The sequence below is a fragment of the Sciurus carolinensis genome, chromosome 12, assembly GCF_902686445.1.
Source record: "Sciurus carolinensis chromosome 12, mSciCar1.2, whole genome shotgun sequence".
Classification (NCBI taxonomy): Eukaryota; Metazoa; Chordata; class Mammalia; order Rodentia; family Sciuridae; genus Sciurus; species Sciurus carolinensis.
Genome location: NC_062224.1, coordinates 9,496,732 through 9,514,006, shown reverse-complemented (window position 1 = coordinate 9,514,006; position 17,275 = coordinate 9,496,732).

Here is a 17,275-nt window from a genome sequence, read left to right as displayed (position 1 = left end):
GAGCGGGCTGTGCCTGACATGCTGGTGCTTGCCACTCCCCCTAGCTTCTTCCATTTACACCAGGTGCTCCTTATTGTCTCTGCATCACCCATGAACTTCAAGTTCTTCATGTGATTGAGCTCCTGGCGACTGGTATGACTGAGCATCTTTCATCTCTGCCAGGTACGTGCCCTCAACTCCAAAGCGGCAGGTACCGTTGTTCTTGGATCTTACCCATGCATCATAATTATCCATGGACTTTAAAAATACAGGTGACATGGTCCCCTGTGGAGTTCCATTTTAATGGGCATGCAGTAGGGTTTGGGATACATGCATACACACTCCAGCTTCATAGGTGATATTGACATGAACGTTTGAGAATCATTATTCCACTTTGCTGTTGTAAAAATCAAGAGAGGTTTGATCCTGACCATCATCTTTACTATCCAGCTCATTATTCCATGATCATCCCAGGGTGGGGGTTTGGGGGTGTGCAGAAACAGGGAGGAAGCTGGAAGGAAGGAGGATCCAGTTCAGATGTTTGTAAAATGGTAAGGGACATACCAGTACCTTTTCCTGTCTTTGGAGTGGAACTCCATGCCCTGGGCTCCTGGATGCAATTTCTGTTTTTTGCTCTACTGGCTGCATCCATTCCGTACCTCCTTAAGCTCTCAGCTGTTCTCATTCTTACATTCCCCTGAGAAGCTTATCCGCACATCATTTGTCTTTGGAAGACATTCACCTTGATGAAAATAAAGCTCTTTTTCCAGAGTGGGGTCCCATTCCTCTCCTGGATGATTTTGTTGTCAAGAAAAATAAAATTTCCCCTAAAAACATGCTCTTTCCCCCTTCTCCAGCTCCACTGGGGCCCTTGTTAGATGGGTAATTTTTTTCCATAGCACACAGTCATGTTTTGGATACTGACAGCTTAGGTGAAGCTAGTAAAAACGTCCTGAGAAGTTGTCAAAGAATGCCTCACTGACTTCCTTTTGGGAAATAAGGTTTCTACTCAGAATAGAATGAGAGTTAAAAATGTAACAGAAAAAATAAGTTGTTGAAGTACTTATTATGTGTTTATAATGGTGTTTGGGACTGTGTGGTCATCATGAGCCAGGGCTCCCAGTGGCTTCTGATCCAGTGCTGTCTATACAAAGGCCTGTCTTACCTGTATGCTCTCATGTCTAGATGGAGTATTAACACGCGTGTTTCCAGCAATGCATGACGTGTTCCCACAAGTGTATATGTCAGACACGTGGACTTGATGTGGATAGGGGTGGGCACGGCGGAATACGGAGAGGTAGGGAGCCAGCAAGAGCGTCAAAGACGAGTGCAGATCGGGACAGTTAGGGGTGCTCCTTAAATATCTCCCAGGGCCCTTGGATAGTATGAGATGGTTAGGTGACTTTTGAGGGCCCAGCTTCGCAGAACCGAGGCCATTTGCATTATGAAAGTTTCTTGTCGTCTTAAGAAATGAATGATCCCTTCCTTGGAAGAGCGAACATTTTCCGGATGAAAAGTATTGCGAACCTGCAATCAGTGTACCTCAGAGTTGTTTTGTATGTTAAGGCTGTTTCACTCTTATACTTTAAAAAATAGCATGAGGTCAGAGTCTTGTATTATAAATCAAAATAGAAGCAGCTTAATTCAGTGACAGCTGCGAGAAATTTCGCTCTTCACTGAGCTCCTGAACGCCGACCCGGAGGCCCTGTGTCCGCCCACCATACGCCAACTTGCTTTTGCAAAGCGACCTCAGAGGAGTGGCCGTGGGCGTGTGAGTGGAATGTCACAGAGGTGTCCTGGATCCCCTTGCTGTACATGTGAACACAACTGTTTTTTCTCAAAATAAAGTCTCCCCTTTCTCAACGGTCAAGGGAGAAACATGTACTTTTGACCAACCCTCAAATCTTGAAAATTTGGGTACAGACTTTTTTTAAGTGCATGTCAAAGAACTCTTTGCATTCATGATGTTTAAAGTATGAATTCTAATTATTTTTCTCCTCGTGTGTTTTCTGCAAGAAAGTATTCTCTATTTGTTCGTCTTTCCACATGTCCCCTCTACTCTTTTGTCCTATCTTGTCAAAGAATTCTAATTTTTTCTACAAATAAGCCTGAAATGCTGGGATGAAGATTTCTTTTGAGAATTAAATTGTTCTCATATTAAATAGCACCCACCTTCAAGAAGTCACTTGCTTTGTGTGGAAAGGGAGACAATCTGACTTACAAGGCTCACTTTGAGGAATGCTCCCAAGAGGCACACAAATCCCCCTAAATTTTGACATGCTTAGAAGTCAGACTGCCTGGATTCAAACTCCTGATTCATCAATTACCAACCTGGTGGCCATACAGGGACAATGCCTATCTGGGCTCAGTTTCCTCATGTTCGATGTAGTAATAATGACATGGTGATACAGTGTTTGCGATAGGCTTAGAAATACTTAAGGTCATAGTGACACTTGGCATGTGTTTTCAATTGTTATGGACAAAACCTGAGTCTCTTTTCTCTTACAACTTTGTAGAGAAAGAAGTCTCTTTTAAATGTGCCTCGGGGCACCAGGTGACCACAGGGATTTACTTGTAAACCTCTGAGACCTCTGGTTGTATAAGCAAGTCTAGGGAATGTAGTAGTGCATCCTTTTAAAAACATCCTCATCTTTATGCTATTGTCTGACCTTAAGTGGTTTCTCGAGGATAAGGAGAACTTCACCGAGTTTCCATCCGGATAACAATCTCAGCATAATTTTCACAGCACATTTCTCTTGCAATATTCCATTTTGGTCACCTGAAAGTTCACATTTTTTCTTATCTCAGGAAGTTCAGGTCAGTTTATGAAAATATTGCTACAGCAAAGCAAATGATTTGGAAGGAAAAATTCTAACCTCTTTGGCTTTCCACTTACAATGGTCATGATAAAAAATAATTGCTACCGGATTCTTTTTGCTCTTGATGGCCAGCCCATCGACTGGTGATCTTTCAGACGGAAGAAACCTTCAGGAACATTGAATTCAAACCCATCCTTCTTTTACAGATGAGGAAACTGAGGCTTACAGAGATTGACATTGGGTTTAAATTAAAAGTAGAATCAAACTTTTGACTTGGGAACTCTGACCCCAGAGTCTATTTTTTTTTACTAAATACTTAGAATGAGAGTTACTCCTTTCAGACTGAAGAAGAGAAAAGCTCTAAGGTACACAGCCATATATGTTTTCACATTATCAATACGATGAATTTCAGAATGAAATGTGAACTTTTTGAGAACAATCTTTTCTTTCGCAAAATTTAAAATAAAGTTCCACTAGGGAACATTTGAAAGTCACTAAGTGCTCAGAGCATCCATCTAGAGATTATTGAAGAGGTTATTCAGTGTTTGGTCGCTGAGGATTTCTTTTGTAGCAGTAAAATGGTTGTTTTCTTCTTTGAAATTAATTAACTCCAAGTGAAGCAATCACTTGGGAGTGACAATAGGTTCACTTTTCCTTTTCCTTCTGCGAATTTCCTGGAAAGAGGCAGGTGAGGGTCAAGTTGACTGCCCAACTTAAATTTTTATGTCACTTATATTGTTCTAAACAAAAAAATCCAATCTAACTGAATATCACATTTTTGTCACTAAAGAGGCCAGGAAGAAAAAATCTATTGCCAGAATCTTCAAAATCAGACTGTAAAAAGGATTTAGCAGAATGCTATGCTTTAGTGCCTGCACCTGGGTTCAGACACCCAGAAAAGGCAATAGTGTTGAAAGAGGTTTCAGAAGAACTGGGTCAGAAGCAACTGAATCAAAAGGAAAGGGGTTGTCCAATCACCTGATGTGAGGGATTGGTCTGAGAGTTCCTTTTGGCATAGGAAGTGTTCAAAGAAAAAAAGTCTCATGGTGACAATCAGGGTTACAATAAAAATCTCCAGGGATGTCAGCATTTTTGCACCAAACAGCTAGCTGATAAAGAGCCTGTGCTGCTGTAAGAAAAAAATATGTGTTCTTCACCTAGTTCCTGAAACTCTTGTATTTTCCTGAGAAAAATGGGGTGGGGTAAGAGCAAGTGCTTATAAGACGCTTGGAATCTGGAGTGACTCTTGTCCTTTGTGTGCTAGGAGATGACTGGGGACTGAGGCTTCAGATGGGACTTGTCACCAGAAAAGTCAGGCACGACTAGACAGCTGGACCCTTCGCCCAAGCTCCTGACCTCTGGGGAGGGTAGAGGAGCTGGGGCTGGAGTTAATCACCAACAGCCAAGGATTTAAACAACAGTGCCTATGTGAGCCCCTCAGCCATCACCCTCAGCAAGCTCTGGGTTGGTGAGGACACTGATGGTCCAAGATGGGGAGTGGAAGGCCCTATTCCACAGAGACAAAAGGTCCTGCAACCTCAACCTGTGACGTCTGTCCTAACATCAGAACTGAATTGAATTGTAGGATACCCAGCTGATCTCTAGAGGGTTAAAGGACCGGTCCATGACAGAAAAAGCCCTGTACGTTTGGTGTTGGGAATAGATCATTGAGATTCTGCTGTCTGATTAGGAAATTTGATTTGGGTGGGCTGGTACGATTTCTTTATCATTAGGCCCATGTTTAACTTTGAGAAGGTTTAGAATCAAGAACAGAGGGCATAAAACAAATCAAACCCATAGTATCAATACATGTTGGTTGTTAGGAATGATTTGTTTATATGTTATTTTTTAAGTAATTGAACTATTTAAGAGGATCTGACACATAGAGTATCCAAGGGATTAGACTCATGGTACCAAATTAAAATGTGTAATTGCATAGTTAAATTTAGACTTGTTATTTTAAATTGAAAGGTGTAAGATAATTTAGTAACACTTGTACACAGGACTGGAATGTCTAAGAGAACTTGAGAATCGCTATATTTACAAATTTAGTTTATTGCATTTACTTGAGTTATTAAATGTGTGAGAAGTTTTTGTTTAGAAGTGAAACCATTTAAGTAAATATAAGGTAACCCTAATAAATTAAATTTATGAATATATTTTGAAATATTTATGAGTAGTTAATTGAATTTTGAAAGTTCTCATAATCATAAGTGCTATCTCTACAATAATCATAACTCTTATCTATACAATGAAATATTATAAATCCAAGAAATTAGAGAACAATGTTTTTGAATTTGATAATATAAAATTGAATGCTAATAAAATAATAAAATCAAGTAAAATCAAATAGTCCGGCTGTAGTCCTAAGTCTTTCCCAAGGTCACTGAAAAACTCTTGGTGACACTAACTAAGATTGCTTAAAATGCAAACCTGCATATATTTATTTTTGTTTAGAAAGAGTACTTTTGTTATTTAATAGTAAAAGAGTATCGTAAGTTCCCATCTCAGAGATAGACCATGCACCTGTGGCAACAGAATCCAACGTGCTAGGTTTCAGGATCGCACACATTTATTGTGCTTCTGATACGACCAAAGCTGTGTCAGATACTGAAAACTGCCACCATTGTCCTGCTTTTCTGGTTCTTGTATCATAAACTTAGAGTCTGGCTGGGGAGGTCAATGCAGGTCAACACATCACATGAATGAATGACCACAGGTGAAGCTCAGAGATAGCCACCTCTCCTAGCAGGGCAGCCATGGAAAGCTTCCCTGAGCGGTGACAGAAGGGTGTTTGCCAAGCAGGTGGAGGACAAGCCTGAGGGAAGATCCCTGAGCCACAGGAGGAGATGTGTCTATTTTGCTCACTGTTTCCCCCTCCAGCGAAGCCAATGGTAAGTACTCAGTGCACACTCGTTCAAAGAAGGAATGGTGGGTGTGGGGAGGAAGCATGACGCTGGGAAATTTCAGAGCCCCCAGGGTGAGAGGGACAAGGTGCTAAGAGAGCTGGAGAGCCAGTGCTGGGAGGTGTCCAAGGTCACAAGGCTGCTAATTGCAAGACCCACGTTATACTTAGGTCTGCATCGTCTGTGGTCTTAACCAGTAGGTTGGCTTTTCTTACCAACATTCTGAACATCCACGTTAGCTAGTTAACCTCGGGTCCCAACATATAATAACTATGGGAGGGAGCTTTTCTCCAGGCTGGGAATCTGGGACCTAGTACAGCTGCTTATTCTTTTTATCCAATGGTGCTGTCTGAAAGCCAACAGGTACCTTCCCTGCTTCTTCTCTAGAAGGAATTCCGACTTGGCTCTGTGGTGAGAAAGCACAGGTGGATGACGGGTAAGAAAGCACACAGTGGGAGAGATGGTGGGGATTCTTTCTCATTTCCTGAAGAACCCTCCCTCGCCTGGAGCACTGAGTTGGCCCAAGGTGCTTCAGGCAGGAATGAGGGGTTCATGATATGCCTCTCCACCAATGGCAGCTGGTGTTCTCTTCACCTGCTGTCACTCACTGTGCGGTCCCTTGCTCCTTACCAGAAATTGACATGGATAGGTAGGCAGCTATTTTCATTGTTAGCCTCGCTTTGCTGATTCAGAAAGAGTTGAGCGGTTTCTCCACGAGAGTGATATTTCATCTCCCTCTCAAGAGACACCAGCTCTCTGTTCTCCCCACAATGCTGGTGCATGGCATCCTATAAGTGCTTGTTCATGTGGAGTGAATCAAGATGACCTCCACACAGCAGGACTCACTAATCTGAAACAATGTGAGGGAGGACTAGTTTGAGTTAGTAAATCCCACTTTGTATATTTTTTGAACTGACTTATTATTTTCAAGTGCATGCCACATCTTAGAAGAAATTTACAGAATGTGGCCCAATAGAGTAGGAATTCAGGGGTCTGCTTTGATATGTTGATAATAAGGCTATCAAAGAGACTTGTTTAAATCAATTCCTTCATGACACTTGCAAATCTTTTCTCTTCAGTTATTTAAATCTTTGAAGAATTTTGTTGTTCATTTGGGTTTAATGTGAACCAAAGTAAGGCTAAGAAAGACAAAATTCAGTGGAGTTCAAAAATGAACCAAATTAATGACTTCCAGATAAATGAAGTATTAGATGCTTCTGGATTGAGTGACCCCGTACAAAAAGGGGTAGAAGACAGAATATGTGATTTCTAACCCGAATATTTTCCCTCTAGCCTGCCTTTTAAATGACTTTTAAATAAGAAAATTGTTGCATGCTGGCCAATCCCTATTAGCAAGCCAGGTACAGCAACAGTCATGGTATTACATAATGTCTACTTACTCTGGACTTTCGGTCACCCTTGACCTTCATGGTCTTCAGCCAAGAGTGGCTGAAGACACCTGTGGCTAAAAACACTTTTGCTTTCCGACCTTTCATAATTTTATGTTCTGGCTAGGCATTACCCTTCAAACCTAGAAGAAAGGGAATTAGTTACAATTTTGCTTCTTTATTCAGAAAAACCCAAACAGGAAAATTTAATTTATTTAACTTGGTTACATGATCTCAATTCTTCAGACCTTTACAACCTTTGCTTATGTATCAGGACTGTTTATTACTAAAATATTATCCCTATTTCCCTAAAATAATACACATTTTCTTTATTCCTTGGGAATTCCAAATGTCTTTTGTTAAAGGTCTAGAGATGAGGTACCTCCTCAAAAGTTAATTTGTTAGACAATCCAAGAATTTTCAGTGGTGAAGTCATTGGTTTTGAGAGCATTAACTTAATCAATGAATTAATCCACTGATAGGGATTAACTGGGTAGTAACTGTGAGCAGGTAGGGTGTGGAGGAGGAGGTGGGTCAGTGAGGCATGCCTTTGGGGTATATATTTTGTCTCTGGTGAGCAAAGCTCTCTCTGCTTTCTAGTTACCATGTCCTGAGCTGCTTTCCTCCACCATACTCTTCTGCCATATTGTTCTGCCTTACCTCAGGCCCAGAGCAATGGAGTTGGTCTTCTATGGACGGAGACCTCTGAAACCATGAGCCCCAGATAAACTTTTCCTTCTCTAATGGACTTTTGATCACAACAATGAACAATCTGAGTGAGACCCCATTTTGGTTAAGAAACTCTGACATTAATGCACAATCATTACTAACAGTTAACACTTGTCTCTTTTTACATTTTCAGATTTCTTTCTTTGTCAGCATCAGTTAGACTGAGGCGTAGTATGTATCAGTTCAAAATTGTAACAAAACCTAACATGTTGCAGATAGGCATTTTCCTTTTTTAGTTACTTTTTCATCTCTTAATTTGAAATTTCTTGGCAGGACAGACTACAGATGACGGTATTTTGGTGGCATTTTGACTCTAAAGGGGCTGTTGGGTTGCTCTCCTTTCCTTTCTACTCCATGTTCCTCAATCAGAGCTGTGCTTTTTCTTGCCAAGCACGGGGTTTGCTGGCACCTGTCATGGAGACTGTAAAGGGATCAGCTTGCATACCTATGTCCCCTTCCACGAGACTCAGGTGATTATCTTGAAGAGCAGCAAGATTATAGGAAGGCTATTAAACCCCCAGAGGAAGAGGCACCTAATTATACAATATTTGCCCATTTCACACCCATGACTTTCATTGTTCCTTCCTTTTCTATTCGTCCCACTCCACTCCACCTCTTCTGTGGTCCTTCTGGGTGGTGTGGCTATGGGCTGATGTGACTCTGCCCCACTTGTTGCCGTTGCCAGATGTGCTCAGGGACATACCCTAGTCCTCCCTGGCTTGCTCCATAATGACAGGAATCTATGCTCTCCTGGAGCCTTTGCTGCTGAACTTCCACTGGACTTGGGAAGACATCTCTTTTTATCATCTTCCTCTGCTTTGGGCAGTGTATTCTTCTTGCCCCAGGTTGTGACCTGCAGTCCCTTCTGTGATCCAAGTCCCAGTGGGGAACACTGACTGAGGTTGAAGGTCCTGGTTTCTGGTCCTGGTCTCTGTCTCCTTGTGTCCCTCTCTATCGCTACAGTGGTGAAGTCATTGTGATTTTGATAATGTCTTGATTATCTCACTGCTGTTGGGTTTCTCAGCATCTTCGTCAGCGAGGTAGCCAGTGCCTCAAGTTAAATTCTCTTTGGAGATACCCAGAATGGATCTGCTTGCTGAGTGGTTTCTCAGAGATACTCCCTGGATTCTGCAGAAGGATCTCCCCAATGCAGATCTCTCTCCTGTTGACCATCTATGATCTTCACGATACCTTTGAGGCCCCCTGACCTTCTCTCTAACAGGAGTGAAGATGACATGGTATCTGGGGACAAACACAAATGGAATGGGCAGGACAAAGAGGAGGAAGGACAAGAATCATATCCTTTGAGGTTTTAGGCAGAATAAATGATGTTTAGGCAATGAAGAGATTTATGGGCTTAATATTCTTCTGGACACTGGAGACAGAGCTGTGAACAACGCAAAGCTCACAAGCACAAGAGGGACACAGATCATGTCTTCTGAAAGATTTCAAGGAGTGATGTGAAGAATGACAGAGTGTGAGGAGAGTGGTTAGGGAGAGCTACAATTTGGATCTTGAATGTCCCCCATAGTCCTTGTGTTGAAGGCTGGTTCCTAGTGTGGCACTATTGGGAGGTGATGGGACCCTTGAGAGGTGGGACCTGGTGGGAGGAGGCTGGGTCCCTGGGCCACTGTTGAAGGGAACATTGGGACTCTGTCCTTTCCCTTTTTCCTTTGCTTTTCCAGCTTTCTCTTCCATGGGTTCTACCATGGTGTTCTCTCTTTCCACAGGTGCACACGTACTGGGCCAAGTGACCTTGGATGGTAACTTCTGATCCCTGGAGCTAAATTAAACCATTCCTCTTCTTAAGTTTATGTATCTCAGGTATTTTCTAGAGTAACCGAAAGCTGACTGACCCTGGGAGGTCTGTGGAGGCTCTGTTCCAGCTTCTCTTGGGAGGCAATGTTGGAGGAGAGGCCTGAATACTGTCTCCCCTCGACTCTGATTCCACATCAAATCATGTGAAGAGAAGGAGCCCATGATGAGGTGAGTTGCTCACCTCTCTGTTATCAGTGTAAAAACTCAGTCTTAAATCAGGCATTTCCTCATTAGTTTATTCTACTTACAGAACCTATTATTAACAACCAGATCCAACCTGCCTCATCCCCAGCCTCCGTGGTCTCCACCTCTAGAGCAAGGGGGTGGAGATGTACCGAGACGAAAGTTTTCTGGGTAATCAGGGCTCATAAAATGAGAGCATCCAAGGAAGAGGGAGCAGGAGGATCAGAATGAACTGTACCACTGTGCCTTGTGTCCGCAATGACATGACTTCAATTAGGGATGCCTTTGGCTGTATTGAGGTGGAAGTGGAAGGGACAGTGCCAGTCGCTGACTCTCATTAAAGAAGACACACTTCCTAAATCTCCATGTGACCCCCAACTTGTACCTTGTTGGGAAGTGCTTTGTGCCATATTGCCTCTAGGTCTATGGGAAGGAGGGGTGAGGTCGAACTTTGGGATCACTAGTGCACAGTCATAGCCCTAGGATTCTGTGCTGCTTCTTGCAAAGCGCTCGTATATTAAATTAGTGTGTACAGACTATGGCGATACAGTCTAAGGGCTGATTCCTACAGACGTGAAAGACTGTGAACTTCAATTTTACAAAGCAAAAATTCACAAGTGAGCGAAAGCAGGACGTTAAGAAGACGTACAGGGGCTGATTAATTTCGGATAGTCGGTGTGAGTCATTTTGGCCTAGGACCCCATCTCATAAATTTGCCATTTCCCAGAGAATGTTGTTTTAGAATATGATTTGTGAATTGATATGAAAATGTATCAAAAGGCATTATAAATCAAACACAAACAGTGGCAAAGGAAGCTATTCAGATCATTTGAGCCAGTTTATTTGGAAATCATTTCAGACACATATTAGAGAAACAGGAATCTTCTGGCCTATGGAAGGAGGTTGTCGAAACACATGCACTTCATGCTCAGAATGAAGTCACATGAGAGCCAGGCCCTTTGCTAGAGCGTGTATATCCATTATCCCATTACAGCTCCCCAGAGTCCTGGGGTCTTTCCTGCTTTACAGAGATGGTGGACTCGGGGCATGGAAGACTTAAGTTAGTGGACCAAGGCAGCAGGTACTCAGCAGGATATCTTAGGTCCTTCCAAGTCAGCCTGCTAGCTAGCTCCCCGCTTGGTATAAAGGCACCTGACTCTACAGGATAATCTGTATCCTCCAGAAACAACATTATGGTGCCTGATGGGCACATGCAAGTGACTCTCAGATGGCTGGTGGCATTGTGGGTAAGTGTGAAGAACTAGAAAACTACCAGTTTGGAGGACATGTGCCTTTTCAAGTGGATGATTAGTGGCAGTCCAGAATACACTATTCTAGAAGTCCATTTAAAGCAGCAACTTCCAAGACTCGGAGTTAAACTCTTTGTGAAAAATGACAGAAGTAAGCCTTAGAAATTATTATTTTCTTGATCTCAAAATATCCAGTGCCCAGAGAGTTTTGTGTCCCCTAAAAGACCTCTCTGTCCTCTGCTTTGTCCCTTCCTGCTGTCCTGGTAGTTGACTGTTGGTAGCGTTGATGCGCCTTATTTCCTTCCATGTAAGGAAGAGTCATTTGTGTCTTCTTATAAATAATACAAGAGCGCTCCTAAAAGCCTAGTGCCTGGTGCTTCTGGGTTGCTTGTCTTCTTAAATTTCAGGACTGCACGGCGGCTTTCTGCAGAGCCTTATCTCCCTGGCCATAGAGAGGCGCGGACTCTCAATAGCGGCTGCTCTTCTCATCCGCCCGCGCACGCTGAGCAGGGAAAGTTCAGCCATCGCGCTTCAAATGGTGGCTTTCAAAGGCATTCCAAAAGCAAAGGGAAGAAAAGGAAACAAATATCGAGCTATTACAAAGAGTTTTTAAGCAAGACATGTTTATTAAGCGGGCTTTATTCTCTCCCGCACATTCAAAGGCATCTGATTAGACCGTGCCAGGGAAGTTGACAAAGCTTTTCTCCATCTGGGCAGGACAGATAAACTGCTTCTTGGCAGATTTTATCATCTCTTAGGCTCTGTACCAGGGAGGGACGCTGACAGCGCATCACATGATGCGGGAGGGCCAAAGAGACCAGAATAGCCTCTTCTGGCCCAAAGAATGCTTGGGACGGATTGGGTGGTGCCGGGGACAAAGCATGGGGACGTCAATTAAAAAACAGAGAAAGGGGCCAAACTTTCCAAGCAAGCATGGTCCTAGGGCTTTTCTAGAAGTACAGTTTGGTGTGGACCGAGAGACAATGCTAGGTGTTCAGCAGAGCCCGTGGGGCAGGGCGACACGTCACCCACTTCTTCCTGCGCTGCTTCAGGGCTGTCACGAGGACCAGGACCAGAGTGGCCAGATTCTGATAAACTCACTGCTTTCCATCATTCAGCAAGCATGCTGCGACGGGGCCACCTCTCCCTGACACCGTAATAATGCATAGGATTAATGCAGGGCTTCTCCTCCTGAGGGGTCAACTGACTTCCCCAGATACGAGCTTTCAAATTTTGATAGTTTTCTGAAACTGTTGCATAGATGGACACTTTTAGGGGAAAAGCAAGTAAAGAAATTCCCATGAACGAGAGGACATATTCATATTTCAGTATGACAAGCCTGGCCTTGTGTTCTTCATACTTTATCCATTTAAAAAAATAAAAATAGATATTCTCATCAGATTCCCACTGACTTGCTTATTCCTCTCTTTCTTCCTGGTGTTTTTAAAAAATTTCTTATGAGTTTGGTTGTATTGATTGTAACCAGCACCTCTGTGGCTCTCTCCAAATTACAGAGCCAGGTGAGGAGACCGGGCCCTCCCTGGTAATCCAGGCTAATCTTCCCGGTCTCCAGGTCCCTAACTTTGTCACATCTGCAGAGTCTCTTCTCCTCATGAAGAAGCATTAACTAGTTCCAGGGATTAGAATGGGGATGTCTCTGGAGGACATTACCTACAGTGAATCAAAATTTACAAATGACTTTAGAGTGGAAGCAAAGACAGCTGCATTTGGGTGCTGAATAGATTTACCAAGTGGGTTGAAAAAGTTCTGTGGAGAGACCTCGTGAGGGTTCCATCGAGGTGAGGCAGGATGGAGGTTCCTATAACCAAAAGGGGAAGGAGGAACAGGCCCTCAGCCCTCTTTGGAGATAAGCAAGAACTGAGTGAGACCACGTGGGACACTGGCCTGAGTCAGAGTGCTTACCGATTTGGGGAGTAAACTGAAATATCCACGCCAAGGACAGACTGGTCGCTCTGGAATCTCTCCAGGCCCCGGAGTTTTGACAAATCACTGGAAATTGTTTCAGTTTCAGTTCTCGGAACAGTTTTTGTACAGCAACTTTCCTCTGTCAGCAAAACTCCAAGGCTAACCGGGAAGTTTTTTGCTTGCTCTTTGACTATTCTGTAGCCATTTTGGCTTATGTTTTAACACACCACAATGAACACTTCAATTATTACTATTTTGTGCATGAGGAACGGAGGTATAGAAATCCTAGTGTATTGCTCAAGTTTCCACAGCTAGATTTTCAACCCAGTCAGTTGGCTTTCAGTGCCCATGTTTATGTTTATAACCACGGCTTTATACTGTGATGAAAAAACATATATCTTCATATTGGAAAAATCAGAATTGAGTTGTTGCCCAACTGTAAGAAAAGTCATATCCCACTCTTTCCTCAATATTTGAAACATGATCATATAAAATATTCTCCTCTTTGATCCAGCTATCTTACTTTTTGGCATACATCCAAAGGAATTAAAATTGCTATGTTGAAGAATTATTGACAATCCCATGTCCTTTGCAGCATTATTCACGAGAACCAAGATATGGAATAAGTGTCCATGAGTAGATGAATAGATAAAGTATGCCAGATATGCACAATGGAATACTATGCAGCCTTTAAAAAGAAGGCTATGTCATCTACCACAATGCAGATGGAGCTGGAAGGTATTATGTTAAATGAAATAAACCAGATGGTGAAAGATGAACACCACATGATCTCACATGTGGAATCTAAAACATCTAATTTCACAGAATGTACAATCTAAAGTATCTAATTTCATAGAAACAGAATAGAAATATAGTTTCCAGGGGCTGGGTGTCGGAGGTTGGGGTGGGGAAAGGAAAGATATTCACCAAAAGGTGCAAAGGAGTAAGATTTAGAGATCTACTATACTGCGTGGTAACCATAGTAAATATATTGCTATCGTCTATTGCTCAAATAGATTTTTAACATTCTCACCACAAAATAACAAGAAATTTGTAAGGTGAGATGTATATTAATTAGTGTCATTTAATTTTTTACCAGGTATGTGTAATTCAGAACATAACATTATGCACCATTGATAAATGACTATCACTTGTCAATTAAAAATAAAAGTAAGTAAAAATCTCCTTTGAGAAAGCTCTTGCCAATGGACATGACCATTTTGGTGACTCACCCTGTCTCCATATTTCACATCTATCAGTTAATTTATTGGTGTTCTTTTTATTTCTCAGCTGTTGTTCAGCTAGAAGTCTTTTGTGGTGACCTGGAGCTGCCGGCCTGGGTGCAGAGGCTACTGTGCTCAGCTCAGTGACATCGAGGGAACGACTTGACATCTGTCACTCTGGGTGTAACAGCACCATGGAGATTAGAGCTGTTTTCATTTTTTTTTTTTTTTTTTCTGGAGAACTGCTTGCTAAACATCCACCAACATACTGATCCTTACTGTTTATTTCCTTACTTCCTCCTACTCTATACATAAAGAGCATAGTTTTATTGAATTTGAAACTTGAGTGATCATCCTTCAAAGCACGTCAGCATGTTGAAAAATCCGTGAAGAATTATCCTGAGTCTTAATCAGTGTGGTCTGCATGCGATGGTGAGAACTGAGTTCTGAGAGTCTCTGCCGCCATGGTGGAATGCATGAGCCAGCGTTTGAACTCCGGAGCTGGACCAGGACCTGGGGAGCTTGGTCCTGACTCTCAGCCCATGCTGCACCCACTGGACTATTTCCAAGGAACAGTCTGGTCTTCTAGGTTATTTATCTGTACTTCTTTTTTTCTCACTCCAATAAAGCCTTTTTTCCCCCCAATGGAAAGAATATTAAAAAGCAATTATTTCTAATCCTGTAAGTCTTCTAGTCTTTTGCTATTAGGTACATCAGCTGAGATTTACATCATGAATATATTTGAACAAATACCATCTCTTATTTTTGGGCAGCAAAAGAAAATCTTCACCATACCATGCATTCCATTGTGGGAAAACTGGATTCAGAAGATGGAGAACTCACTGTGATGCTTCCTGCTCACCCACAAGGGATGGAAAAGCTGTAGAATGAAGTCACTTACACAGACGCCACGTGTTAGGTATTCAGATTGGTTGATCATTACATTTTACTAAGTCCTATGTGAAATATTACACGAATGGGCTAAAATAATTTAGGATTTTGCTCCTTGACTTGTATCTACAGATTGGCCATTTGTGATGAAATTATTTCAAGGATGATTCAGTAAAACCTTCTTCTAGAGCAGAACAACAGAAAGCTACCTAAGTTTTCAGAGTGGCGTTACTTAAAAATAAGCTGTCATTGAAAGGATAACAATGGTTCTTACCTGGGCTACAGAGAGGTGGATCCATCTACAAACTGATAAATAACATCCACAAAATCTTAATCAGGTTTCCAGATTCCTTGTATATTAGTGGCACATTTTACCATTAAAAAAAATGCTAGGTAATAACTAAATATTCAAAAGCATTGTCATGACTTAGCAATTATAGGATATCTTTTGGTTTCAGGAAAAACATGTAAAAATAACAAAAAGTAGAATAAATAAGTTACTACTTAGATAAATAATCTTATCCTTTGCAGTTTTTTTCTTTTCTTTTTTTTTTTTTTTTTTGCGGTGCTGGGGATCGAACTCAGGGCCTTGTGCTTGCAAGGCAAGCACTCTACCAGCTGAGCTATCTCCCCAGCCCTCCTTTGCAGTTTTGTAACGTTATGATGTGGTTTACTCGTTTCATGTGTAACATAGATGCTGTACACTGAAGGTTTGCACCCCACCCCACACCCCAATTCATTTTGAGATCCTAACTCCAAGTGGCATGGTATTTGGAGACAGGAACCTTGGAAGATGGTTAGCTTTTGGAGGTGGACTGCTCATGAGTGGGATTTGTGTCCTTATGCAAGAGACCCTGGAGAGCTGCCTCGGCCCGTCCACAGGTATTGACGCGGGAGGAGGTAGGAGGGTCAGGGGAGCTTTGAGCACAGGGCCCATGAGTTCACCTTAAGAGAAGGAGCCATAAGTCTCCTGTGGTTGGCTGGGATGGGACAGTGGGTCTCAAAGCAGAAAGAGAAGAAAGAAGCAAAGACCAACATGAGACTCCAGGTCTTTTAATAAGATGGGGGGAAAATTCACTTGTGGGTGTATGTGTGTATGTGTGTATGTACATGTGTTGTGTGTGTCCGATGATTCTGAGTGTCAAGTTGGCATCTTATTAGGATGGACCATTAAGAGCCTGGGGCACAATGGTGATAAGTGACTTTCACAGGCGTGAGGAAACAAACGAGGTGCCCGGCCCACCTGCAATCTGGTTGGTGTTCCTCAAGTTGACTTACAGTATTTTAATTGTATTGGATTACATTTCAACACTTAAAAACTCTAGAAGTTTTAATTAAAAAAACCTGAATTTCTAGTCTTGAGAAATCGAAAGATGTGGCGATTCCAGGTGCAGATGCCTCCTGGACGTGTAAAACAGCCATGGAGGAGCGGCTCCTTACTTTACAGGGAACAATGCTCTCTAGCTGGTCAGTCTTCAGCCCTCTGCACTGTCACTCCAGTGGTGAGGCCAAGTGTTAACCACTCTCAGACCCTGACAGCTCCTATTAAGATCTGCCTGGTCTATGCAGGTATTTGACTTTGATTCCCTGTGGCAGCAAGATGGAGAGGTGTCATGGAGTAGCATGATCAGATTTGAATTTTAAAGCATGATCCTGGAAGCAGCATTGGAGAGGAGGTAGTGGGGTGCAGACAGGAAGAAGTTTAGATCTGTTCAATGATCCAGGGAATCTGAGTCTAGGGCGGCTTCCTCTGCCTTCAGCTGCTGTAACAGGATATCTGAGGCAGGATAATTTATAATGAACAAAATTTTATTTGGTTCACAGTTTTGAAGGTTGGGAGTTTTCATGATCAGTGACCACATCTACTGAGGGTCTTCTTACTGTGTCATAGTGGGTAGAAGGTATCACATGGTGATGCCCTCACACACTGTGAAATTTCATTTACATGTAAATATCATAAATTATTGTGACTAATGACCAGAAGTTGTCCCTGCAGTAAGAGTGTACAGAGGGGTTGGTGTCAATGGGAGGCGTCTGAAGTAATGGGACTTTCTCCAGCACCTCTGATCTCTGATGTAATTAGTACGTCTCACCTGGGAAGGAAGAAGTGGGCGAATCCCCCAAGGGGTGGTGTTGAGTTTGAAATAGGCGCACACACAGCAA